This window comes from Manis javanica, chromosome 9 (genome assembly GCF_040802235.1).
Source record: "Manis javanica isolate MJ-LG chromosome 9, MJ_LKY, whole genome shotgun sequence".
NCBI lineage: Eukaryota > Metazoa > Chordata > Mammalia > Pholidota > Manidae > Manis > Manis javanica.
Window position 1 is genome coordinate 92,759,030 of NC_133164.1, and position 27,401 is coordinate 92,786,430.

A 27,401-nucleotide genomic window follows, 5' to 3' on the forward strand; every position below is an offset into this window, starting at 1 on the left:
AACAGTGAAGAAGCATTTAACAACCAGACAAACCTGCTCTTGTTAGTGCTTTTTCACAAATGAATGAGCCTGCTCTCCCTGTGGGTTGCCAGGCAGATACTAAATGACCCTTTATCACAGATACTAGAGGAGGAATTCTTGCTTTGGGTGGACTTGTTTTACATGACCTGGAATTTTCCTTACAAATTTAAAGTGATAGCAGGCCTTTGGCCAAAAATATCTGTGGGTATTCCAGGACTGAATGTAACAGTGGCTGTGGACATGGTTCCCCAGGGTGCTGAGGGCAGGAACTGGTCTGGAGCAGTATATGTGGGTGCAAGAGAGTGTCTGTCAGAATGAACGGGGCCCTCCGGAAGAAAAGATGCCACCCTGGTCCTCTGTCTTCTTCCCAGTCAGAGCCTCTACCCTCTGTGGTCCCCTCCAAAGTGTCTTTTGCTGACCCCAACCTCCTTACCCTTCTCCCAAGTCTGGTATTTTCAGGTGCCAGGCTGTAGGCCCTCAGATCATCCTCCACCAGGACTTTGTGTCGCCAGGTGAGGGGTTTAGAGCAGCTCCTGAGTTACTGATTTCATCAGGACTCTTTGATTGCAAATGACAGAAAACTTCCTCAGACCAGCTCAGGTTGGAAATAAAAGGTGAGGGGCTTTTGCATTTTCTGGCTCACCCCAAACCACAAGGAAAGCAGGCCTGGACTGGAGCTGGCCTCAGAGATGACTGGACACAGGGTCAGAAGCCATCAAAGCTCTCCATCTCCTTTATGGTATTTGGGTGATGGCCAAACCAGTCTCCATCTAAAGCAAGAACTGTGACTGCAGGCAGAGCCAGGCTTACATCCTGCCCTTCTCACTACTGGAATAGGAAGAGAATCATGCAAATGGACCCAAATGGCACCCCTGCGTGGGCCAGTGCAGCCCATGCATCTTCTCTTTCCTTCAGCATGTCTGGAAAAATCCCAGGAAAGAACTCTGATCAGACTTGTTTAGGGTACATGCCACACACTAGCTGTTGTGAACATATGTTCATTTGCCTTATTTCTCTTTGCTTTAATTTCCTTTACAAGGGATTAATAATAGAGGGATAATAGTAGAATTTCCCTCATAAGGTTGTTGGGATGATCCGTGCAATGCACTTAACACTGTGTTGGACTCAGTAAAAGATGTTTTAAAAATAACACCAAACAAGCCTTGGGCTGATGGGACCAGGCTGATAAAAAGCTCCAGTTGTCTGAGCTTGGTTAAAGTCACCCCACCTGGGGGCAGGAGGCTGCAGTGTGTTTGAGAAGGATGCTGGGCAGATGCAAAGAATGGCCATGGGAGCGTACTCAGGGTTTTTCACCTCTTCTTGAAGAATGTCGAGAGCTTCAATTCCACCTTTTCCTTTGGCAGGCATGTGTTTATCACTGGGTTTGGCAGGCCTTCAGGAAGCTTGGTGTACCATTATCCTAAGCTCTTTAGATCTGAGTGTATGGCTTTGGGGGGTTCCAGCTCTTTACCTGCTCTCCTTAGGTTATGGCTCCAAATGGTTCCTGGATTCCACAATTATTAAGGCTTCTCTGGTTTATATGTGTCCTTTCCTAACCCTTAGCTTCTAAGGCTTGGTGGCTGAAAGTTCTGTCAACCACACAACCCTGAGAATATATAGCAAGGGGTCTGAGAGTATCACTGTTGTCAAGGAACTCTGGGTAGACAGCCATTCATTCATTTAACCACGAGTGAAGGCATTCTGTGTGTCTGTGCTGAAAGGATTGCAGAGATATAGAGGAGAAAAGCTCAAGTAGGAAGAAGGAAAAGAAGAAGGAAATAAACCTGTAGTGATGTTTTCACTTCTCTTCTATGTCATCTTATTTAAATTTACAAAGAGCTAATGATGAAAGTATGTATATTCCTTTTAGCTAATGGTGAAATCAAAGCGCAGAGAAGATAAGTTATTTGTTCAAGGTCACACACTCTTCAGATAAGAAAAAGGAGAGGAAGGTGAGGTTGAGAATTAGGAAGTATGTGGTGGCCACATGGTGTCCTTGACTTCAATTAATTTCCAATTCTTTACGCAGTGTTCACTGAATGCTAACTATGTGCTCAGCCCTGTGCTAGATCATATGGAATATACAAAACTTTCCCTACTTCAGGGAACTGAGAGTCTATTGTAAAGATTGTTCATAAAATAAAAAAGAGAGAGGGGTAAGTTTCAAAGTAACAGATAAAGCAGTGCCTACCACAGACAGGTTGAGGATACCTGGCAGTGGTCTCACGGGCTGAGCAGAAGTGAGGTCAAGTCCGGAGGGAGGAGGTTGATCTTCTTATCCTCCCACCCCCAATTGAATTGATTTGGTGACTGGCCCCTAGGGGTCACACAAAACATAAAAGTGGGCATCCACTCTGTTGAGCAACTTGGCTTTACAGAGGAAACCCCTCTCCTGCTTCCTTTAACTGTCTCTCTGGATGAAGGTCCCAGTCTTACAAAGCCAGGCAATAAGCCCCTCTAGGCTCATGAATCCCAGGAACAAGGGAGGAGCAGGGATAGGCATCCCATTTTTCATTTCTATTTTGCAAAAACAAAGGTCAGCTTCCATGGACCAAGAACTATTATTTTGCTGAGAAAGCTGTTCTTGAGACTGAATGTGCTGACATTCCATAGCAAGAAAAGCCAAATTCATGCCTGGAAACAAATTTGCAAAAAATAAATAAATAAATAAATAAATATTTTTCTGTGGCCAAGGCAGAGTTTTCTCTCATTTTCTTTCCATCCATTTCCCCCATTTTCACCACAGTGTTCCTCCGGGAAAAGAGATGTAACTAATACCAGATACAATTAATAAAGGCATATTAAGAAAGAAAGTGACTCATCATTTTTGGTTGGGGATATGTTTTTCCTGTTCTTAATTTAGCCACATAATCATGCATAGAACATGACGCCTGTGGTCTCCAGAGAGCAGACTCTATGTACATTGCTAATTAGATGTTGACATGGGAGAATCAGTTCTTTTCCAGTCTTTTGCCTCATTTTCCCCATACATAAAGTCTCTCTCAGTGGTCTTTCAAACTAGGCTCAGCAGAGTCTTCTTGGGGCCCCCTGAGGAGCCAGTGCAAGATGCAGAGAGTTAAGTGCATGGGGCTCCAGTCACCTTCACCCCATCACTGCTTCAGGCAGAGCAGATGTACCTTCATCTGTTTGATAAATGTATGGTTTTTGGTAAAGTTTCATTTGAAGATAGGGTTTTGCCCATCTGTCCCTTCTATTGTAACCATGGCTTCGGGTCTTCAAACGGGGTGTCTAACACTTATGGATCTGAAGTGATGTTGTTCCTTCCTCCGCTGAATCCATCATCAAAGGCTTGATGGGGGCGACAGCCTTGGCCTTCAGACGAGGGACGGAGCCTCAGTGTGCACAGCAGTCCTGAAAACCTTATGGAAAGGGTGAAGATGTCACAGTAGGAAGTGATTTGATAACACATACTGTGTGCCTACCATGGCCAGTTAATCACATGTGCAACATGGGTAGTGTGATGTGAGGGATTTTAGGAAGTCCACACAGCTCCACAGAACATATTAATTACCCTGTCCATTATATCTGATGATTGACATGACTTGTGGAAATTGGGTTTATAAAGTTAGGTTTTAATCCCACTGAACATGTTAATAGCCCTGTGGGTGAGTCCCTAAGGTAAAACACACATGTGCTCTTTTCTAGGTATTGGATAACTGAGGACAGAGCTTTTAGGGATACTTGATCCAGTAGGATGCTACGGGGCTCGGGGAAGAACTGAAAGAAAGATGTTCAAAATGGATGTTTCCCTAGTTTACTGGTCCCTTCTCCTTAGACAAATTTTAGCAATCAGTGTATCATGGAACCTTGAACAGGGAGACACTTTGGGACATGTGCTCCAGCTTCTGACCAACACCGAATACTATCCTGCACATTATAACTCTTATTTTGCATACAGTCTTGGTGGAACAGAACTCACTGTCTCACAATCAGGACTAGACCATTTATGGAACATTCTGGCTAAGAGAAAAACTCTTATGTTGACATAAAACTGAGTATTTCAGTAATTTTCACCTTTTATCCTGGAAGCTATGCAGGATTAATCTACTGCTCCTCCCAAAATAGTCTACCAGGGATTTAAAGGGAAATAATATCTGTCCTGTTTCCCTCTACTATGCCCCTCTATCACATGTGGCTTTTGTACTCTAGTTAAACATCTCAGTTTTCTTCTGTTTTCCCTCAAGACCAGGCTTCTGTCTCTCACCTCCCTGGCTTCATGTCTGCATGCACTTTTCTTGGGTTTTTAGGGTGCCTTCTTAAGTTGCAAGCCCAGAACTGAAGATAATAATGCTGAGGGTGATGAAGAACCTTGGACTGCTCCTCTGCTGGGGTGGAGGAAATGTACTTTGCTAGAGTAACTCCTCCAGGGTGTGTGTGGGGGGGAATATTTTCCCAGCCCAAGGCAAAATATCTTTGAAACTGAAATTAGTTAGAGGGAGAAATAAAGTGGGAGAAACCTGTTTATTGCCTTACAAGCAGTTGTTCACTTCTGCTCATCCATGTCTCTTGTGACCGGCTGTAAAAAGGGACCCCACCCAACCTCTCTGTGGTCCAGATGTGCCCCGCCCCCGCTCCCCCTTGTAATTACCTACTGATAAGGAGATGGACTATTTCTCTCCATTCCCTGGAAAAACCTCTTGATACGGAGATGCACTAAGGCTAGGAGAGAGATACTGGAAATATTGCAGTTTCACCTACAGCTAGCTTAGCACCTTATACAGCTTCTGCATCTAACTGTTGTTATCTTGTACATAAGAGAAAGTTTTTAGTCTTTCTTTATGTGAATGGCTTTTAAATAAATTTTCTCTAATTCTGTTCCCAAGGGGTTGCATTTTAAAACTTAATGGAAGCTGTGATGGTTTATTTTAGGTTTCAACTTGATTGGGCCATGAAATGCCCAGATATTTGGTTGAACACTATTTCTGGGTGTGTCTGCAAAAGCATTTCTAGAAGAGATTAACATTTGAACTGGTGAAATGAGTAAAGTAGGCATCATCCAATCTGCTGAAGGTCTGAATAGAACAAAAAGAGGAAGGTTAATTAACTGCTTGAATGAGGAGGTTGAGGCATCGTCTTCCATCCTTGGCATTCCTGTTTTTCAGGATTCAGACCCAGAATGGAATCTAACCCATCGGCTCTCAGGCCTCCACACTACACCACTGTTTTTCTTGGGTCTACAGCTTGTAGATAGCAGGCTGTGGGACATGAACCAGTATCTTATAATAAATTATATGCATCTCCTATTGTATTTTTTCTTGGTAGAAACCTAACCAATCCAGATTTCTCTATTTTTCCCCTGCTAATATTAGTATTGATACTTGTCAGTCAATGTCTTCAGTTTAGGGTTTTGTCATTCAACATGTTCAGTACCTCTCTGGATTCATTTCAGGCAGATGCCTGGGGAATTCACTTTCTGTGAATGTACTCATTTGTACACCCATAGGGCAGTGTTTAGTGCAAGGCAGACCCTCAGTGAGTAGTTTTTGCATTAACTAACAGATGAGCAAATGCATGATTAGGTCAAGAACAGCCTTTATGGCCCTCCTTCAACAATCTGCGGGGATGGTCAACACATGCAACCATAAATTCACTTCCTGCATCCCTGGATTATATGCCATCCCATATTTCTTGATCTTATCTTCAAGAATATCATGAACCATTTTTTATGCTTTTATTAAACTGTTTTCAAAAATTCAAGATATATTTCATCTAAGAGAAGAAAATGAGACTAATTTTACATTGTGTTTAGCTAACTCACATAAGATCTCTGTGATTACTTTTTTCATATATGAGATTTTTCATACATGAGTCACTTTCTCTTCTCTGGGGTAGATTTTCATTCTGATCCCAAAGACTTGAACTAATTTAAAGGGGCTAAATATTAAAATTCTAGTTAGGTGCACAGACATAGGCACACACAGACCATACAGAATGATAGTGTGATAGAGAAATACAATGAGTGTTTAATAATGTTGAGCACTGAATAGTGGTTTGTGGATGTTTATCATTTCCCTCTTTTTTTCCAATTGTTTTATTATGTGTATGAATTTTATAATCAAATGCAGAGGTTTAAAAAAAGTAGATATGTGCTTTACCCCATTCTTTTACTTATACTGGGCTTTAATTCCTTCTTAGCGACATTATTCTACCTTCAGGTTAAAGTTTATTAACATTGTCAGAAGTAACAGCAAAATAGAAAGTTAAGGACTGAAATTCCTCTCTATTATCTCGTAAGCTGATTTTATCTTCCCAAAGCAATAGGTTCATCTCTCCCCTACTGTCTTTAAAATCGTAATTGTTGTTGTTTTGGTGGAAATTTTAATATCTTCAGTCTTGTCCAAGCTGTAGCTTCCTGATAACATACATATATTAATGGGATTCATAGGTACATAGAATATATTTATATAACAGTATACATTATTTATTTATTTATATACATGGTACACTGATCAGGGATAATCGTTATGGAACATGTCATCTGCTAAGCTCCAGGCTGATAGAAAATCTAAGAAAAGCTGTGTCTCTAACTTGAGGATGCATCCAGATGAATTAGGTAGTAGGACTTTCATATAGGGAGCCAAAGTGGAGCATCCCACAGTGTGCAATCAAGTGTGAGGTTGTGTAAGGCAAATATAAATCTTCCCAAGGGAACATGATAAAAGTCAAGGAAGAAATATTAAACCCTGTGTCTATCATGAGCAAATTTTTGAGAGGGTTCAGAGACTTTTCCTAATATTCTGAAGATAGAACGAAGAGCTTGGTCATTCTGATTCATTATATGAAGAAACGGAGTCACAGAGAAACGATCTTATTTGGTCAAATATTACACCCTGGTACCTGGGAGCTAGAATTTAGGATTCCTAGAATAGGACTACTTCTACCTCTCTCTCTCTCTGTCATACACACATGCACACAGAACCTCTACTCCAACTCCTAAATCTGCTGCTTCTCCTTCAAGTCCTGTGCCCTTCTGCCAGATGCTGTCACCTGTCTTTTCTCCGAAGGCCTTGGTAAAGTTACACAGCTGAGCCCCGCAGGCACCCGCCCCAGGCCAAACAAACAAACAGAAAAGAAATCTTTCAGACTGGGCACCAGGGAAAAGTGATCTTGATGCTGTCCGTGGTGAGAGCTGAGGCAACTGATGACTTGGCATTCTGTCCCCGAGTCATCAATCATACAGGATCAATCTCAGTTCCCTCAGGAGCTGGCCCCTGGCTCACATAATTCTCTCTCCCTGCCACCAACCTGAACAGTCTGATCCCAGTGGTGGGAACTGTTTTGTTCTGCATTCAGCATTGATTCACTTGGCCTTCAGTAGTATTTTCTGCATTGCCCAGAAATGCCACTTAATTTATACTCTCTGAGGTGGCTAAGTTGCTTGGGCCTCATAGCATCAAATGGGGCAGGTGAGCAAAGAAACATGTCTGACTTTTCACATCAAAGGCATGGGCCTCAGACCGCTGGAGCTGGAAATCAGGACTCCACTCCAGGCTTCTGTGATCTTCCTGAGATAGGGTAGGAGGTCCAGCACAGAGGCCAGGGCCTGGAGCTTTTGTGTCTGATAGCCTGGGGTTGTTTCCGTGACTCTACCACCTCCAAGCTGTGTAACCTCAAACAGGTTAGCTGATCACTTTTTGCCTCAGTTTCTTCATCTGTTAAGTAGTGATAATAATGGCACCTACCTGAAGGACTTGTAGGATTGCCTTAGACTCGGGCATAAGTGCTTAGCACAGTACATGGGCAGATATGAGCAGTAAGTATAAGTTATTAATATTATGATTATTAGGGTGCAATAATTTGTGCCCTAATTTGTAGGGTTGACCATGTAATAAAGTTTGTGGCCATGAGGGAAAAGGCCTTGAGAAAGTGGCCTGTCCAGAAAGAGCTACTCTTTTAACTTGTCTCAGAACCTAATGTCTGACTGGCACTTACTTCAGTTTCTCAGAAGATGAGCCTGTTATACAATATAGACTGCTTGTGTCCCCCACACTTCTACCACCAAATTCATGTGTTGAAACCTAATCTCCAGTGGGATATATCAGCGGGCTGGCTCTATTAGATGTGGGGCCTTTGTGAGGTGATCAGCATGTAGATCATGAGGATGGAGCCCTCAAGAATGGATTTAGTTCCCTGGTAAATGACCCCACAGAGCTCCCTAGACCCTTCTACCACACGAAGACCTCTCTAGGGACCAGGTCTATGGACCAGGAAGCAGGCCTTCACCAGACACCAAATCTACTGGTGACTTGATCTTGGACTTCCAGACTCCAGAACTATGAGCGATAAACTTCTGTTGTTTGTAAGCCAATCTTTGTATGTTGTTATAGTGACCTGGATGGATTGAGACAGAGCCATTCTCCTTCCAAGAAATAGGGAGTGGGCCTTATAGAAACTGGCTTAACAGTTTGTGGTGTGGAGCAGATAGAGTAGGAAGAGGTATGGGAGGTTGAAATGAAGATTTGTGAGCGGCACAAAGTTCCTGCAGGCCAGGCTGGAGGTGTGCACCAATGAAGGGAAGAGTTTTTATTCCTTCCATGCAAAGATCTGCTCTTTGTCCCTTTTTGTGAAAAGACAAGAAGAAGAAGGAGTCTTGCTAATAGGTTATGTGGACTTTCTGGGACCAAGTGGAGAGGCGAGGATAGACGATGGGCGCAGGCATGGGTTAGGCTGCCTATCTCTAGGGAGTGGCACTGTCCTGCGAGGGGTGGCAGGGTCCTTCCCTTGCAGGCTATATTCATTGTGTCTTCTTGTCTGTCTGTCTATCTCTCTTAGCAACTAAAGCATCTTTTCCAAGAGATTCTGAGGGCTGTTTTATTTGTTAGGAGACAAGGAGGCACTAATAAATTCCTCTGTGTGAGGTATTTAATTACATAATAATGTGTACACTAATCAAGGTAAATGTGTTTGTGAAAACACCTTGATATGGGAACAGTTAATCACCCAAGGCATTGCTTCTTAACACACCTTGGAAGTTAACTTAATTAAATTAATTAGAACAATGAAAAAATTGAACTGTTTATTGGTCCACAATGGCCTGAAGAAATGCTCCCCCTCAAATGCAGGAACATCTCCCACACTGCGCACTATTTTCCCCCAAATCCTCAGCCCTTATGGTTATGGCTCCACTCCAGGGGCTTGCAGCCCACAGAGCCTCCCGTGTGCCTTGCCTTGGAGACACTTCCTGTTTGAGACAGAAGGCATTCCAGTTTTTGTGCCTACTCAGATGTGCACACTCATGCATGGGCACATGTGTGCGCACACGTACACACACACACACACACGTTTTGTGCACTTTACCAGAAGCTCAGGGAAATCAAGAGAAATTTTACCCAGGATTCCCAGTGTGTGGGTTTTGCAGTGAGCCACTGAATGGGCCAGACTGTGCATGCTAAAGGGAGAGAGGGAGCAATGTTTCCTGAACAACTACTATGATCACCATCATTGCCATTATAGTCATTCTTATCTAATAGTAATGATGGTGTTAATAATCTGAATTTGTATAATGCTTTAAAAAAACACATTATTTCTCAACCCCACTTCCCTCTGTACTTCAGCTTTATATAAGGTGGCAGAAAATGCATGATGCCTGTCCCTGGAGAGCCTATAGGCTGTGGCATCTAGCCCTGACAAAAACCGACTTAAAAGCCATTTTGACAACTGCACAAACATTGAATAGTGTTCATATTAAATCAATGAAGAGTCAGTTTGCATAGCATGGACACTAAGGACCACTCAGGGTGAGAGTCTTATTTTGGGAGAGGAATGCTCAGAATGATGAGGGTAATGGGATCCCCTAGAGATTGTCCTGCACATCCAGGAACAGGAGGCTTCAACCATCTGGTGGGTTGCATACACCATATTCAGCTTCTCCCCTAAAGAGCATTAGGTCAGCAGTCTCCTTTGACCTTGACACTGTCACTAAAGGGCTATGGGGACACCCCGGTAATAAAACTACCCCTCAGTGGACAGCAACTAAACATGAAGCTGCTTCTATAGCCTGAATTTCTTACTGTGAAATTAAGAGTTGGTGATATAAGGTGTGGAATTACTTTTTACATGAGTCTTCTCTTTCCCTATTTAAAAAAATTAGAACAAAAGTAAAATAATCTCTCATGGGTTTGGTATAAATATTTCTTTCTGAAATTCCTATTAGCTTCAAGATAGGGCATGGAAAAGGGGAGAAAGCACAGGAGAGGACTTCTTCCACGAAGTGCTAAGGGGCAGGGCCTATGTTTGCTTCCCCTGAGATTTTCTACTATGCTCATCATATGCTTATTGATGCAGCTTTTCAGGATTTTATTTGATTAGTCAACCAGGAGGCTGAAGATTCAGAGCAAATCTATAGAAACAAGTCTTCTATTAGCCCAAATATCCAAATATCTCAGCATTTCTTGGTGTGAGGAGGGAGCACAGGGAGTAATACCTGACTCTCCCCTTCCACTCCCTCATCTCCTGCCAGGACCTCAAGAAGCCAGAGCGCTAGGGAGCCTGGCTGTTTCAGTCCACCTGGGGTCAAGGGCAGAGAGTGGAGCTCATATCGACTGTTATAAGTGAAGTAAAATATTCTGTGAAAGGGAAATAACTAAATACATTATAAATTTTATTCGGATGAATTCTTCTACATTGGGATCATAAACTTTCTATAATACACTATTACTTAAACTTCCCATATTTTGAAACAGATACTCATGTTTAAGCTACTGCCAGGCTATAGTTCCAGTTTTCACAACTTCTCTCCAAATAATTCCCTATTTGTGTGTGTTTGTGGGTATGCATTGAGGATGAACTTGCTGACAGAGATTTCCAGCAAACCACTCAGAAGGCGGGCCCTATTCCAAGCCATACTGACCTCCAAGATTTGTGACCCCCCAGAGGCGGAGCCTCACCCTTTACTATCCTGACCTGTTCACAGGGTGGGACTTGTTTGTCCATTGCACACTATGAGCAGCTGCCTTGCTTTATTCATAAGTACCTTCCATGTGGCCCATCTGTGTTCTGGAAGAGAGCACTTTCTGAATGGGGCCTGGAGGGTAGATATTTCAGACTGCTGTCTTTTATCTCAGCGCTCTACCCCAGCACCTGGAGAAGCAATGATACAGGAAAGCCAGATCTTCTGATGGTTAAACGCGTGGTTTTGGATAAACAGCCCAGTTGCAGGCAGTCCACACCCAGCGAGCTGATAATCTGAGTTTCTGAGCCATTTATCCAACTCCAAGTTAATGTTTTTCTCAAAGATGATTATGTAGGAAAGATGCGAACGTAAGCGGAAAAGGTCCTCCGTGCCTCATCAGCTCAATCCTCCTGTAATTACAGCCCCATCAGATGGGAAGGACAAACGTGCTCCTGGAACATGATTCCTCAGCATGCTCATTCATCACCTGTGCTTTCCGCCCCTGGACTCCTGCCCTTCCCAGCAGCTCTGTTTCGTTTCTCTTGATAGCTCCAGCCACCTTCCTGTTCTTTCCAGGACGGGAAGCCCCCAGCCCCTCTGTGGGCATGGTGGGAGCCTTAAGGCTGCTGCCCCTGTGTTATCACTGTCCCTTCATTCATGAATTCTTGATAGCTCTCCAAAGCATTATGCCCCTCAAGAAGCAGAAAAGGCAGAAGTCCAAAGGAAATAAAAAAGAAAAGGGAGAAAAAATCTTTCATTTCTTCCACACAGTTGGATGTCTTTCCCCTAAAATTCATACATAAAACCCAGAACAGCATGTGGTGCAGGGAGATAACATATGCCCAGAGGGAGCTGCAGGCCAGCACAGGGAGGGGCCGATGCCTGTGACCTCAGATGATTTATCTGGTGGTCACACACCTTCACATGACTTCCACATGTGAAGAATTTGTTGAATAACTTGGATGTGCATTTGCAACTCCGTGACTCCAATCAGGCCAAAGCTGATTTAAGAATCCAGGTAGAAGTGTCTGTCTTTTCAGCTACATTTGGTCCATGTCTGTTCCCTTCTCCATCTTGCAGTGCAGTTCTGTTCATGCCGTGTGATACTATTCAGTCCAAATGTATATTAAGGTCTGACCTTAAGAAGTTTTCACCTTGTGTCACTGCATGGTTCAGTGTCATGAGAAGTTGAGCGGAAGAGCAGCTCTCTCCCACACAGTCTGCTTCTTCCCTTTCATTTTGAGCAGAGCTTGCATCCTGGATTCTTGCCTTTCCCCTAAACTAGAGAAGTAGCTGAACAAACACAGGGGAGCAGCATTCACTTTCCCTGGCCTTCTCCTTTAAGCCTGTGCCTACAGTTGGCCCAGAATTCATCCATCAATTCCTGGTATTCATTAATTGATTATTCATTGCTTCATGGATATCAGCTCGCTTTTATTATTGGCCGTCATGATGCTAAATGCTAGGGGTGTAATGATGAATGTGGAAAGGTTTTTCCTTCATGAGATTGGGGTCAACCCATGAATTTCTCCTCTTTCAATCAGCTGTCTCCCTCTGCCTCTCAAAGGGACTTGCCAGTCAGCCCCGACCTCTTCAGTAACCCCAGCTCCCCTAGTTTTTAATTTTCTTATTCCCATCTGAAGTTGCATGTCATGCTCAGGAGTGTGGAATTCACCTTCGAGTGGAGAAAAGGTGATAGCTCTCCCTTCCCCTGAGGATGCAGCATTTTCTATCTTTAAATTTTTAGTTGATTGACAGGCAGGTAAAGCATCTTTTCCCTGTCTGAGTTGGCTCCTAATACCATATACCATCCTCCTATGTGGGCCCTGGATTCTTCCCAGATTGCATAGAAGTCCAGTGAGTTAGTGAGGTTCTGGTGCTTACACTGCTCTTTACTGAGTTTGTCTTACATCAGGTACCATGAGAGTTTGAGAATAAATAGAACCCGGAGTCTCCCTCCAAAAGGTGGGGTAAATAACACCTCAAGTTTAAAGCAAAAAAGGGACTTGGTAACATGGGGAGTATAGCTTAAATTTTTTGTTAGTTTAAGCTAAATGGTAAGGATTTTCAGGACTTCAGAGAGGTAGGATTGCTCAGATCTTGAAGGATACTTAGCACAGAGAACACCTCTGTCCTTCCCACAGCAGGCCTGCCTGCTTCTACCAGTCCTTTCTTTGTTCTCTCCCTACCCCAACAGGGAAGAAGGAGTAGTCAATCTCATCAACTGATTCTGGTGCAATGATTGGGTTGCATTTACTAGTGGGCAGAGTCCCTGTGTGCTTTCTTATTATCTTTTTCAGTACTAAGCCAGATGGACTTGCTAGGCTGGCCTTTCCTGACTCATTGGTAAATGCAGCAGGGGGATTAGTTACATCTCAGCTTACCCTAAAGACCTATCATTTATGCTTCCTCTCTTTCCTCAAGGAATTTCTACTCTGCTCCGTCCAGAGAGTGATAAGATTCCCACGCTAGTGGTGCTGTTGTTACTTGGCGGGGAGGAGGCTCAGAGGCCCAGATGGGTCCCCAGGCCAAGGTGATTTGCTTCATTGTGGCTTCATGGGCGCTTCGCACTGGAGTATGCATCTGTTATATATTGCCTTGTTTTGTAGACATCTGTGAATATTGAGTCCACTTTTATCCCTGCAATGTGGTCAGAATAATGTTTTATGTTTTATTTTGTTTGTTTTACCAATACTCTGTGTGGTAGAATAGAGTAGCAAAATGGGGCTTTTAAAAAAAAATAAATAGAGGATTCTTGCTTCCCACATATCGGGTGCTCTCCTTACATATACTCTTTGTGCCTTAGAGAATGGAAACATATTTTTATCAGATCCCCATGCACCCAGTGATCCAGGTCTGCACCTGATGGAGCACGGATGATTAGCCTTTTCTCTCACACTTCATGCAGGATTGGTCTATAGGACCTGCTGATCTTTCTTTTCTTTCCCTTTTCACTATGGCCAGCCTGGGACAGACCATCATCACGGTATGTTTGCATTGACAAAAGCTACCCATTAAGAACTCTGCCTCTGAATTCTGGGCCAGGCAGACATGTCTTGCCCATGGCCTCCAGATAAGTCCTCCTAAGACAGCATGATCACATGAGTACTCTTGGACTCCCATTTTCTATGGCATTCACATATTCCAGTTTCTCCACAATATGAATTTACTGTTCTTACCCATGTTCACCCCTCAATATGCCCCAATGTACAATGGCCAGTTCTGATTGACCTGGCATGAACATTCTGCCAAATCAAAGTCCCAGTTTCTTGAAAAGTTCTCAAAAGGTTTCATACAATATGTGATTCTATAACAAGGACTTGATACCCTTTCTTATAATAATTGTGAAATCATTGTTACTAATCAAAGGATACACATCTCTCCAGCAGAAATGCTTAAAAGGCAATTAGGATGGGTTTTGTCCTTAGATGAGAAATCTGCCAATGATAGGAAGACCTTATGTATGAAGTTTGATTGTAAAGTAGTTCTTGTGCCACAGAATGATGATGGATGAGTCTGGCAAAAATCCATTTTGCCACCAACCCAGTCTCTTTTCCTTGTTGTTCCCGCCCTATATAGCAGAAGTGTGACAGAATATATAGTCAAAACAAAACAAAACATATTATTTTGACCAGTTTGCTTAGTTCTCAAAATCTGGAGATCACGGTCAGCTAGAAGTTTATGGACACAAGGAGTTGGGGTGAGGCTTTTGGACAACATGGACCTCCCTGAGTGCCTTTGTTTTGTTAAGATCAGTTATTATTAAAAGATCCTGTTGCCTCGTGTGATTAGTAATTACTGTCAGCCTTTGTATGGCTTGATTTGCGGGTTTCTTCTTATCCCTTAAGTACCTTTCACCTATGGACAGTGCAAAGACCGAGAACTATTTAATATGAAATAGAAAAAATTGAGGAGACCAGAGAGGCAATAGTGAATGTTAGCTGTCATTATATGGAAGAGAGGAGAGACTAGGTCACATGTATGTGTGTGTGTGTGTGTGTGTGTGTGTGTGTGCGCGCGTGTGTGTTTAAATGATGTAGGATGTATTTGTCTACATCTATATCTATATATATGATTTAAATGTTTTTTTCTTCCAGATGAAAAACCCAGAGCACTTGAGGGAAATTCTAAGGGGCTATGGAAGAATTTGTAGTAAGGACTACCTGTCTGAACCAGCTTGGGCTTTTACTGTTCTCTGCTGCATGGTTTGCTGAAGTTGAAGTTGGAACAGTTATAGAAAGGGCACTGGAGTTCTAGATGGGAAGCTGGTATTCTGGAGTTTTAAGTCTTTCCAAGCCTCCTGAGTTTGCCATTCTAGGCATCCTTAGTGCATCTTTTACTTCTGCAGTTGTACCCAGTGCTGAACTGAGCATGCAATAGTAGTTAAAATTATTATTAATTGATAATCTGTGTTCATGAAAATTTCAGTTGAATGAACAGATATCACTCTATATAAAATAAACAAAAATTGCAAAACAAGCTCTTCCAATAAAATCATGTAATTCCTTTCAGAACCTAGAGTTAATGACTTTGAGGCTCTTCTTTTATTGGAAGAGCCAGAGGTCTCTCCTGTGGGTTTGTATGTACTAAGATACTACTGTGTGATCTTGTATGGGTAGGACCGGTGATGGCATTGTTAGGCTGACTGAGCCCTAATCATGATGCCCTGCTGCCTGTGTGTCACACATGGCAGGGAGTTGCTTTTCAGGGGGCACTGGACTGTGCCCTGATGCTCCACAATTACATGTGCTTTATAAGGAAATGCAGAGTGGGAAAATGGTGATGTCACCAGCACAGGGCCCTTGGGTGCTAACTTTTATAGGACTTTCAGCTGCGAGTTTAGTGGGCTGCACGAAGGCCAGTGGAACCTGGCCTTGTGGCTGTCAGTTTGTGCCCTATGTAGATGGACAGAATAACTACTTGAAAAGGCTCCGTGATCCATTGCAGTCCTTCAGGAAGGAGTGGCTGTGACAGCATTCTTGCTGCACAGTCTGGAGGATGAGAGAGAACAAGAAGCAAAGAGGGCTCAGAGCTACACTGTGCAGGGGCTCAAGCTCAGCTCAGTCTGAGTGGGCAAGGCAATGAGGCTGAGGCTACCTCAGCCTGCAGCCTAAAGCTGTAATCACATTTATAATACCTCTCCAGAATGTGCTGAAGATTAAGGAAATTGGTCTTTTGTTGGTCCCTGATGAACTCAAGTTGTCCCTTGGCAAAATCTGCAATATGCACTTTCTCCCCACCTGCCCTTTCAGCCATCCTCTGCCCCAGATAAAGGCTAGGACCTCTGGGGAGGCCTCTGATTGCCCGTAGCTCATGACTGTTCCTCTGTCATCTCCAGAGCACTGCAGCACTTTGCTTGCGTCTTTCTCATGGCTCTCACGCAAACCCCTGTTTATGGGGGCCTGTCTTCTGGGAGCTTTCTAGCCTGATGACAGATAAGAATGACCTCTTGTCTGGGCCATTGATTAACTAAGGAGAGGGTGTTATCTCTCCCCCAGTATTTGCCTTCAAATGAGAGTTCTCTAGGGAACCAAGGAAACCTGAAGACCTACTGGAATAAGGTTCTTATAATAGAATGCCCAGGAGAAAATTTTAAAAAATTGAATTTGAACTTTAATATATAGTTTTAAAATAATTCCCTCCCCATGCTCCCAAACCAAAAAGCCTTGTTGGATACTCGGCCCTGACCCTTTCATACCCCTCTCATTTATAAACCCCTTGGTACCACAACATTTCCCTTGTGACTCTGCCCTACATCTCAGAATCAGCATTAACTCCTCCTTTCCCCACTAACCAGACATCTGAAAATCACTTCCAGTGTTACTCCTTCAGTAACTGTTCTTTCCTTCCCACCTTGCAAGGTGTCTGCTCTCATCCTGATGTTATCTCTCTTTCCTGTCATGTGCCATACAGGCTAAGGTTGCCCTCCTCTTCTGTAAGGCTGGCACACCTCTGCCCTTCCCTGCCTCAGTTTGCTCCAATTCCCTCAAAGGCTACAGAGTGAACCCTTGGTCTGTGGCTCATGTCCATGTGGAGCTTCCCAAGTCTGACCCTATGTTTCTAACTCCATTTTCCATTTCTCTGCTTCATGCACATAAAGGCATACACATGATACAAACACACAGGACACACATGCACACATGTGTGTATACACATGTATGTTCTTACACAGATATACATACATGTATTCAGACACACATACACTGGACATATATTCACTCTTACATGATTGTTCTTTGAACCATGTACTTTATACTTACCCGTCTTCTCTTATAGCCTTCTTATCCCCGTCTCTGTTGGGTCACCCATGGGGGTCTGGTTTAGATGTTACCTGTTTCAAGAAGCCTCCACAGATTCTCTTGCAATGATGCTGCCCCATTTCCTAAACTCTGAGGGAGTGTTGGAAGGGGGTGGGTTACTCCTCATCGGATATTTGCTTGAAAACAGTATATTTCACACACATTTAAAAATTAATTTTTGCAATAATTTAAGAGGTACCCTACTCCTATTTTACAGATATGTAAAGTGACTTCAAGCAGCTAGGATAATTTCTGTCTTTCTCTCATAAATATCATTCAGCTTATAAATGGCAGAGTTAAAGATTCTCATTTTTTTTTTAAACTCTAATCTCTATTTTTTCTCCTTTTCTTAGGGGTCTTGCTAAAAGCCCTTTGAAAGACCTGTAACTGTTTTTCTGTTTTCCTTGTTAAATGTGCACCTTTATCCTGTCTTATCGCCCTTAGATCTTTCAGTGTGTAAGGTCAGTGGCTTGCCCACAGAGTAGAATTATGAATCCATGCTCTTGAGAAAGTCACTGAAGTTCACATTGCATTTCATTTTGATACTACATTTAGCTCTAAATTGAGGTAAAATATGGATCTTTCCAGACTATCCCAAAGATTGTTCTGGGGTGTACCTAAAGTGTCCTGAGATGGTGAACATAGAAGCATTTTATAAACTACAAAGACCACAGACATTTAGTTTAACAAATATTTATTAGGCACCTAATATTGCTGGGGGCACAAAAAGGAGACATGATCTCTGCTGTCAAAGGGATCGCATTCTAGGAAGAGTTGAATATGTAAAAAGAAAATAATCTCGGTATAACAAAGCATAGGACCACTAAAGTGTGACTATACTAAAAGGATTGGTGAGTGGGTGGATGGAGGTCAGGGAAGATATGAGTGGACTGGAAGATGGGTTGGATTGACAAAACCTTGGAGGATCAAACAGGAAATAGAATGTGAGGCAATAGGGTCAGCAGAAGCAAGCACAGGGATGATATTATTTATTGAAGGAATAAATGAATTAATGCCTGGAAGGACTTTGTGCTCATGTAAGGCAATCCCAAGGGACCCGTACTGGCCCCTCTGATAATTTTCAAGATCAAGATAGGAACCAGCTACTCCCAAATCTCTACCTTAGCTTTGCTTAACCAAATCCTACTCTACCAGAATTTATATAGAACTTTGGTATTCACTGTACTACCATTTTCTTTTTCTTTTAAAAAAGCTAACAATGATAAGTAAGTATCATTCATTATGTCTTATTTAAACAATGTTGCAAGGAGGATACTATCATTACCATTTTAGAGACTGAAACAACTGAGGCTCAGAATAATTAAATAACTGATTGAAGTCAAAGAGCTGAATAGTGTTAAAGTAAGACCTCTACACTCAACAAGGAGTGGACTCTCCTCCTGTGGGCTAAAGCATGTGACTAGCAGGAACCCCAGGGTCGAGAGGGAGACTGGGGCAGTGGCTCAGTTGGTCTTTGTTTTATGATAATGACCAATGTGGTCAGTGGAAAGGTCAGACAATTTTCAAGAGGACTGACACGTGTCACTTTTCTTCTCAAGGTAATGGTTTCTGATGTCAGAGAGGGGACTTTATGCCCCTTAAACCTTTTCAGTGTACCCTACAGGTTTCACCATGCCTCCCCCATCCCCAATCACAGTACAGTTTTCACAATAGTTGGCCATAAGTATAAGGCAAAGGCATGGATTCATGTCCGATTCCTCTCAGATCTGTACTGGGCCTAGCATGTTAGAGGGCCAATTAAAATTTGATGAATGGATGGATGGATGAATACACGGATGACCTCAGCAGCATGGGTGATTTCCTATGAACACAACATGGTTGGACCTCCACCTACCAGCTCCATACTTCAGAATGTATCCAGTATAACCAAAACTTTTACCTCACTGATCAAGGCTCACCATCTCCAGAAAGGTTTCCCTCATCAGCCTTGGACTTTCTCATACATCTCCAGTCTCCATTCTAACCACTGTTTGCCTGCCTGGTACCTTTCCCTTCTTCCCCACCCTCCTGTTTCTCTTACACACTTTGCTCCAGTCTTTGCCCAGTCCTGCAAACTTTCCGCGCCTGTTGGGATGCTCCCTCCTTGGGCTGGAACACACTGCTCTCTCTCTGTCTCTCCTTTTCACCAGGCAATTCCTCAATTTCCTTTATGTGTCAATCTAGAAGACTTCTGTTATCCTCTTGGCTCAAGTGTGAGTTCGATGTCCCTTATCTGAACTCTCAGGACCCAAGGACTTCTTTGCCCTTAATTGCTTATTTGCACTTCGTTTTTCCTATTAAACTTGGATACCTTCAGAGCAGGGAATTTAATATATGGTCGCAGTAACTAGGACAGTGTCTGGTACATACTCAGTGCTCAAAATATACCTATTGAAGTAATGAATGAATGAGTAAATGGATGAATACAAACAAATCGTGTGTGTGTGTGTGAGTGTAGGTGCTGCTGCATTTGGGTAACGCCTTTTCATAGAAATGCTGCTCTGAAGACATGGAAGTGACGAGTAAGAAGATGTGAAAGATGCTTATGAGGCTTCTATGTAATTTTAATGGACCTTTTAATGTATCCTACTTCATTAATAAAGGGAAGAATGGAGCACTCCATCATCTTTTATCTGTATTTGTATTCAAATACAACAGAATTTTCCCCCAATAAAACTTGTGGGTAAATTAATGATTTTAATTTCCTTGGAAAACCTATTTTTCCCTGAATGGATAGACTGCTGACCCAACATGTAAGTGTGACCTCCTGCTTAGTAATGGGTACTGGCTGATACGGTGCATTGCATAATGGCCTTTGGTCTTTTCATGTATCTGTGAATTTTGGGTTCAGTGGGGATATCTTCTCTGTAGGGGTAGGTATGGGGCCATGGCGTAAGTACTGCTGCTTTGGGGTTATTGCTCCCATGACCTCGTCAGTTTTTGCTGGCTTTGACATTCTCAGATAACCATGTGTCTCAGCTTGACTTGTTGAGTGACTGTCTTGTTTGCTGTCTCTCAGCTGTGGGTGGCTCAGTCTTGACATATAGGAGACTGGCCTTGAGGGTTTCTCTGTGTAGGTTTTCATAAGCATTTAAACATTCTTGATAGCCAATAAGTTTAATGAGTGTGCTTCTGGAAGACAAAAGACAAAAGAGAAAAGGGAGAACTAGGTTGAGGAGAGGTCTTGCCACAGATAACTGAGAGGGAAGGGCAAGAGAGAGGTCTGCCCCATGAGTGCTGGGCATTCTAGAGAGCAGATCAGAAAGTGCTGGCCTGTGTAGGGGATGGGAGCCTGTCAGAGGCCCACAGGGAAACACAGCAACACCAAGGCCCTGGATGTAGTCTGTGGCCTCCTAGTAGGGGTTCTAGAGTCGACTAGGAAACTTCTACTACTCTAAAACAAGAAATCAGCTATTGAAAGCATTCCTTTTTCTAGGGAAAATGTTTTCTTTTCCTTCATTTCTGAGTAACATGAGTTTGGACATGCCAGCATGTCTTGACTGCTTTTGGGTTTGCCTTTCTCTGGGCCTGGCTGTCTCAGGGATGGAGGAGGGCAAGTATGTGTGCGGGAATGACCCTCTTGGTTTAGAATCCTGGGGAGAATTGGGGTTCTACACTGCTTGAGTTGTACACATGGTATGAATAGATATTGCAGGTGAGAATCAAGTCAAGTGAGGATAACTAGCTGTCATAACACAGGTTTTTCTAACTTAAGTTCATTGATTGGTGCTAACTGGTTATCATAAATTTTTCTTGCACCTATAGTCCCCCTCCTGGACTGTGGCAGACAGATTTCTAAGATGGCAATGAAGATTCCTAACTCCTGTTATATACCTTCTCCTAATTGTTAAATTAAACATCAGTCTAGGCACTGAGTGAGATTTGCAGATGTAATTATGTTCCAAATCAGTTAACCTTAGGAGTCCTCAGAATGACATTTCTCTGGAGAAATCCTTCTGGACTAAAGGATGCTGCCTTGCCGAGGTTTGTCCCCTTCTTGAGAGATGCCTACATCTGATAATGACCAATATAAGACTACAAAATCTGGAGCCCTTTGCCTCCATTTGAAGGGCCATGCCAGCTTTTGAGCTACCTGTAGGGTGGTCTGGAGCCCTGTGACATCTCTTTAGAGAGTTTCACTTCTCTTTGCAGTCCTGCTACCCTTACTTCCTCATAGATGGTCTTCCCAAAAACATGTCCCCATAATCTTTTGCATGCATTTCCCCATTGAAGACTCTTTCCCCATGAAAATAGATTTAAAGCAATGTACTACATGAATCTGGAGTGGTGGTAGAGAAGCAGGGTGAATCTTGTTCCACATGAGTCCTGCTGGGAAGAGCAGACTCCTACAAAATGCAGTAAAATAGTAATGTTATATACCACATGGTAAAGAGCCAGCTTATGTAGCCCAGAGTTAGAGAGCCATGCATTTCACTTGTTGCAGGACAGGTGCTGTTTATACCTGTTATCCTGGTAGTTATAATTAACAGGCCTATTTGAATCTCTAAAATGTTCCAGTTTTGATGGTAAATTTTAGGGTCAATATCCCCAAATTTCATGGGTTATGGAGGTATGCTGGATAGAGAAGCCAGCATGGGCTGCAGTGGGCTGACATATATAGAAGCCTACATAAGGTGGCCTCTGAACTAGATCTTGAGGAATGAACAGGAGTTTTGTTACATGGAAGTCTCCAGATATCCTCATGGGTAGGAAAAGGTAGGTAGGTAGAAAGGCATGGAAAGAGAAGGACAGCAAGGAATGTGCATGCATGTGTGGGGAAAGTGGGGAGCAGCAGCAGAGGAGGAGGCTTTCTTACAGGACTTGTTAATGGGTGTCAGTTTGTGAATACATAAAACAAGGAAATCGGCACACATTGGTCATAGAGGAGATGAGTGCCCACATACAGAATCATGCGACATTTCCTCATATGTCTTGGGAAAAATCAAAAGGAGAAGGAGCAGATGGCTCCCCTCCCACTGTCTGAGGCCAGACCATTTACATATCTGAGCAGCGCTCTTCTTTTGCCTCTAACCCAGTTTGCTTATTTGTCCTGCAAAGATGCCTTTGTGGATTGATGATGGAATTCATGATGTTGATGGTAATCACCATTCTTACTTTTGCAGCCCTTGAAATGCTTTCATAGTTATTCCACACTCATTATTTTATTTCATACAATCCAAGATTCTCTTTTGTCTTCATCCTTATCCTATGTAAAAGACAATATAGGTATTATTTTTCTAACTAGACTGAAGAGATTAAGTCATTGATTGAAAGAATTCTCAAGGGTAATAGCTGTGGAGCTCCAACCAGAACTTGGGTGTGCGGGCTTCCATAATGGTCTTTCCCCCAAACCATGAGAAGATAGTGCTGTGTCTTTGCCCACCAGTGATCTGATCAACTCATCATTGCATTGATTCCTCCTTGGGTTTCCCTTCCTGGATTTTGGTTGCCTATTAGACCCTCCATCGAATGGTATCTCTACGTGCACAACAGAGTTTACTGACCTATACACTGAAAGATTTTTGTGGAGGTATATGGAGGTTGTATCTCTTCTGAGAAAATTGTAATTTCATTCCAGCTTGGATATAAGTCTTAGAGGAAAAATAGTTTTATTCAGTGCCTGCTATATACTTTACCTCCAGTGTTGACCACAACCCTGCAAAGGAAGGAATGTGAAGCTTCCATGAGGAAACTGAACTCATAAAGTGTTGCAATTCCTTGCCCAAGGCCACAGATTAGTTTGTTCAAGCCAGGGATTGAAACTGATTCTGCCTGGGTCCACGTTCACCACCTTTTCTGCTGGGCTACTTTGCCTCTCTGGACTCCAGTGGTCTCAGTGGGAGTCATGGAAAGGACTCCCTAGAGCCGTGACTCTTTGCAGGCCTAGAGCTATTTGAGGATGTGGTATTGAACCTATATGCTTTCTCCCCAGAAAAATGCACATTTATCTGATATTTTGTTTGAAGCTTTAAGGGACTAATGGACTGCCAAAGCTGCTTTCAGTCTCCAGGCCAGGAACCTCTGCCACAGGGGAAGGTAGCACTCAGGAAAACAGGAGTAGAAAAGTTTCAGTGGCTCACATGACCACCTAGAGCATCTCATTTTTAAGCTCCTCTCTGCTGGGGCTTAAAGGGTTTGGGTCTTTGTCTTAATAAAACAGGTTATTACCTAAAAGGCTATTAAAGCAGTGGGAGAGAAGGCTGAGCCAGCTGCTGGGTGGAGTGGCAATCTGCTGTTCTCTCCAGCAAATCCAAGCTCTGGAGAAGTGTCGTTTAGGGGTCCTAGAATTTTGTTATTTCAGAGTATGAACGTTTTGGCAATAATGAGGTTTGGGCATTTCCTACGACTCACATACCCTCCTTTTACCTCCTGCTTTAGATTGACTGTCTGAAAGCAGTCAATGCAAAGTCTAGTTTTTCCTGGATGAGGTTTCTGTCCCAAGGCTGTGTCAAGATGATGAAATATATCAAATCGAAAAACAGTGGAGAGGGCTTTTTAGGACATCTTAAAAACTGACTTGGATCAATTTTTAAGACGGCCAGAGAACAGTATATCTGACTATGTAGAGTCTACTCATGACTAATCACAATGTCAAGATCAGATTTTAAAATATTTAGGTAAATATTTAAATATATTTTAATATTTTGATAGGGGGATCCTATTATTTCCTTCTCCAGTAATTTGGCCACATCGGATCTCATCCCAGCCTTCCCGCCACACTGCATCTCCCGTTATTACCAGACAAGCATCCTTGATCCCCTTCTGGTCTATTTTCCTGCCCCACCTCAGATGATGTCATTTCCCAACCATCTAGAGTTCCCCTGCTCCTTCTGCCAATCAAACCCTGTTCATCCAGCATGGTGAGGTAGGAAAGGGCTGCAGCAGTCTGTGTGTGCTTCCTACTTTCCACCTTGCTGAGTCTCATTTGCGATAGGGGGATGTTGTATTATTGTATTACGAAAATCAAATGAGATAATACGTGGAAAGCAAATGGCATTGCTATGCTCAGCTTCCTTCCTCAAGGCCAGAGCAAGTCCTGCTTCCTTCACAAGATTCCCCTTGAATCTTAGTACAGAATCATATTTCTCTCTCTTTCTTAGTCTGCCTGGGCTACCATAACAAAGTAATACAGGCAGGGTAGCCCACACAACTGTGAGAAATTTATTTTCTCACAGTTCTGGAGGCTAGAAGTCCCAGATCGAGGTCTAGCAGGGTCAGTTTCTGGTGAGGGCTCTCTTTCTTCTTTGCAAATGGCTGGCTTTTCACTAGGTCCTCACTTGGCCACTCCTTAGTGCATGCAGAGGGAGAAAGGCAAAAAGTGAGCTCTCTGGTGTCTCTTCTTATAAGGATGCTAATCCATAAGGGGCCCAGCCGTATCATCTCTTTAACCATAATTACTTCCTTACTCCAAATACAGCCACAGTACGATCAGTTAAGGCTTCAACATGTGAATTTTAGGGGGCAACATACATTAGATACATAACACCCTGTAATGTAGACCTTCCATGGTACTTATAAAAAATACCCTCACATTTTAAAATTTAAATGTTTTCCATTGCATGAAATGTGTATTTTCAGCTGAAACAGCAAGCAGGGCACTGAGGACAGAGATTTGTTTCTTTTTCTTATGTATGACCAGTATGATGCAGGGTACCTTTTAGGGTTAACAAATATTATTTAATGAACTAGCTGGTTGCTTTACTGACATGAAACCAGTCAATTTGACTTTTAAGAAAGTTGTAGGGATTTCTCTTTTTAATTGTGGGGATTCCATGAATGGACATATGATTCAGGATTGGCCAGATTATGTATTAGTGACAAATATGCCCCAGGTCTCAGTGACTTTACTCAGCAAAATGTTTTCTCTTCATGCTGTGTATTCATCTTGGGACACTGGGGGAAGGAGGGCTTGCTCATTACAGTCATCCAGGAACCCAGGCAGTGCCGTATCTAATACTGCTGTTTACTGTGCTAGAGAGAAAAGAGAGCACTGTAGGGTCTGGCATCACTAATCAAATGTGCACTGGCCACAATTCATTAATCGGAACTAGAACCCTATCCAACCACCAGGCTGGGCAGAAAGTATAGTCCTACCGTGTGTCCAGAAGGTAGAGAGCTGGAAATATTTGATGACTGTCTCAAATTGAGAAATAGTGTTCAGTATTTAAGGAGGCAGGAAAGTTGACAATTATTCCATAAAGTTAATCTTTTATACCATTAGGAGACTGACGTCAACCTTCTTCTCCATCTTTTCCATGCACAACCAGCCAAGAAGTCTCATACCTGTGTGATGCCTGGACTGGGAGCTTAGAGTTGTCAATTATGATTGGAGGGAACCTTACTTTCCATTTAACCTGGGGACTTGGTAATGATTCCATAGTGATCTCCAGGGAGGGCTGTAGGAAGGGCTCTGCTCAGAATGGGAGACACTAGGTCCTACCTTTGCTTCCTCTCTAATTTACATGTAGGTCTTCTTTGGTATATATATATATATATATTTGAAAATATAAATGGTGCTATAGAAATAATTTGAAAACCATGAATGTAATCCATCTATATAACACAGGCAGGACAAGATGATTCTACATTGTTTCCAAAACCTGAAGCTAAGCCTTAGGGATTGAATTGATATCTGCCTCTGTATCGCCGGGCACAGTGTCTCTCCTTCGCTTCAGGACACTCCCTCCTTCTCTTGGTGACTGCTGTTGAGCTGGATTTTGGCAGGATGTCCTTGCCTGGGGAGCTGCATGCTCTGTGCATTGGGTTCTCCCCTCTCTATGGAGCTGTGAAGCAGCCTGTTAGCATTGCAAACAGAGGTATTTCCTCTCTGCTTGGAGTCCAGTCCTTAGCTTATTTGGACCAAATATATTATGCAAAGTAAACTAAGGAGGAATTAGAATATTTTTGTCTGCTGTGTTTCCAAAATCACAGTGTCCCAGAATGCTTCAGATCCTTTTAAAGTTGTTTTCCTTTTGTTCCTTTAAAAACTCTCTTTCTAGCAAGCCAAGGACTGATGAGCTATTCCCAAACTGCAGTACTTACATGCAAATATGGGAGAGTGACAAAGACCTTGATTGCAGCTTTATTTGCTTCATGCAAGACTCCAAAAGCCAGTTAAAGCCACAGAAAACATAAGTAATGGACTCTCACAAGTGGTGGTGGAGCCAGTGGGGCTGCCTGGCAGGTGTTCTGCATAGTCACACCACCCTCTTCATTGGGCAGCACCAGCTCCAGGCTGGTAAAGAAGCCCTCAGTGGCTCTGTGGATGCTGTCCCATACAAACCGGCTTTCCTTCCTGCTGCCTGGCGTCTGAAACACTAGTGGTACTGTTTCATCCTTTAGGTTTTCAGTTCAGTCCTTGCAAAGTGCCTCTCTCACCAGGAGGGCTCTGTGCTCAAGTTGTTATCATGTATGATCTCCTTAGCGAGAATGAGTTTGTGAAGGCAAGTATCCTGATGTGAGATGGGTAAGTGAGGCTGTGACTGGGGGTTCGGATGCAAGGCTAGGAATGGGCTGGCACTGAACTAAGCAAGATTAATTTCAAAAGTAAAAACTGGTGAAAACTCTTGACTATGGGATCATGAGGTCCCATTCTTTCATTCTTTTAGTGGGAGAACAGCAATTAAGTCCTAACTTCTTTCTCAGAATCTATTCATGGTAAATCTAAGAATCTTACTTAATGAAACCTGGAGGTTAAAGAATAAGGAGGTATATGTGCCTGGACTCTCCCTATCAAAGATGTCAATTCATTCATTTAATCGAACAGTAGCTATACCACAAACATCTTCTGTAATGAAAATTTGAAAAACCCACTGCAAATTCTCCTAATTAAGTCGATCAAATTATTCAACTCAATCCATAAAGGCAGAAGTCCCTGAGCTTGGTGGAGGGGTACCTCTGCCTTAAGGCTAAACCTGTCCAGCTAGGAAGCTGTTAAATCGGGTTCATTAAGCTTAATCTTGGGAAAACAGCCAGCTAAAGGATGGTGACCCAGGGCCTAAGGCATAGGGCCAGCCCAACTTGCTTGGCTAGGCTCTCCAGCCCCTTGCCCAGCACCTGGCACAGAGCAGGGCCTGCTTTCTGGGTATGAAAGCACATATATGAGTAAGTGAACAAGTGAGGGGTGACAATGGCAGCAGAGTGACCTGGCGTCAAAGGCTCTCTAGTCC